General features: G+C 31.2%; 2 non-coding genes across 2 annotated transcripts; both read left to right on the forward strand.

Moving 5' to 3' along the window:
• The first annotated feature begins 105 nt into the window (after positions 1-105).
• Positions 106-177, forward strand: trnaw-cca. The gene has a single exon. It is a non-coding gene; the product is annotated as a tRNA-Trp (tRNA).
• A 403-nt stretch (positions 178-580) lies between these two features.
• On the forward strand, positions 581-652 carry trnaw-cca. Its single transcript has one exon. It is a non-coding gene; the product is annotated as a tRNA-Trp (tRNA).
• The last annotated feature ends 1,033 nt before the right edge of the window (positions 653-1,685 follow it).

Raw genomic sequence — 1,685 nt, forward strand, 5'->3', positions numbered from 1 at the left:
GCATTAATCTAAAAGAAAGTTGATGTGTATATGCATTACTCTGAAAAAAGTTGATGTGTATATGCTTTTATGAAAAAAGTTGATGTGTATATGTATTGATCAGTAGACCTCGTGGCGCAACGGTAGCGCGTCTGACTCCAGATCAGAAGGTTATGTGTTCAAATCACGTCGGGGTCAAATGTTTAGAGGTGGCATTGCCTCAAAAGAAAGTTGACGTATATATGCATTTTTCTGATATGAAGTTGAAGTTCATATACAGTATTCAAAAAGAAAGTTGATGTGTGCATGCATTTATGAAAAAATGTTGATGTGTATATGGATTAATCTAAAAGACACTGGATCTGTATATATGACATATGGAATTGTGATGATGACATGATGAACAGTGATGATGACACAATGAATGTTGATGATAATATGAAAAGAAAGTTGATGTGTATATGCATTATTCAGAAATAAAGTTGATGTGTATATGCATTAATCTAAAAGAAAGTTGATGTGTATATGCATTACTCTGAAAAAAGTTGATGTGTATATGCATTTATGAAAAAAAGTTGATGTGTATATGTGTTAATCAGTAGACCTCGTGGCGCAACGGTAGTGCGTTTGACTCCAGATCAGAAGGTTAAGTGTTCAAATCACGTCGGGGTCAAATGTTTAGAGGTGGCATTGCCTCAAAAGAAACTTGACGTATATATGGATTTTTCTGATATGAAGTTGAAGTTCATATGCATTATTCAAAAAGAAAGTTGATGTGTGCACGCCTTTATGAAAAAATGTTGATGTGTATATGGATTAATCTAAAAGACAAAGTATATATGACATGTTGAATTGTGAAGATGACATGATGATCAGTGATGATGACATAATGAATGTTGATGATATAATGACAAGAAAGTTGATGTGTATATGCATTAATCAGAAAGAAAGTTGATGTGTATATGCATTAATCAAAGACAAAGTTGATTTGTACATGCAATAATCTAAAATAAAGTTGATGCGTATATGAATTGTTTTGAGATAACGTTTATGGGTATATCTATTAATCTGAAAGAAAGTTGATGTAAATGCATTAATCTAAAAGAAAGTTGATGTGTATATGCATTAATCAAAAATAAAGTTGATGCGTATATGTATTGATCAAAAAGAATTTTTTTGCGTACATGAATTAATCTGAAATAAAGTTTACGTGTATATGCATTTATGAAAAAACGTTGACGTGTATATGTGTTTATCTGTAGACTTCGTGGCGCAACGGTAGGAGGTCTGACTCCAGATCAGAAGGTTACTTATTAAAATCATGTTGGGGTCAAATATTCAGAGATGGCAACTGGTTAAATGAAATTGATGTATATATACATTTTTCTGATATAAAGTTGAAGTTTATGTGCAATATTCAAAAAGATAGTTGATGTGTGTATGCATTAATATCAAAGAGAATTCATTTGTAAATGCATTAATATCAAAGAACGTTGATGTGTATATGGATTAATCTAAAAGACAGTGGATCTGAATATATAACATAAGGAATTGTGATGATGACATGATGAACAGTGATGATGACATAATGAATGTTGATGATAAGATGAAAAGAAAGTTGATGTGTATATGCATTAATCAGAAAGAACGTTGATGTGTATATGCATTAATCTGAAAGAAAGGTGACGTGTACATGCATTAATCAA

This window comes from Etheostoma cragini, unplaced genomic scaffold (genome assembly GCF_013103735.1).
Source record: "Etheostoma cragini isolate CJK2018 unplaced genomic scaffold, CSU_Ecrag_1.0 ScbMSFa_1508, whole genome shotgun sequence".
Taxonomy (NCBI): domain Eukaryota; kingdom Metazoa; phylum Chordata; class Actinopteri; order Perciformes; family Percidae; genus Etheostoma; species Etheostoma cragini.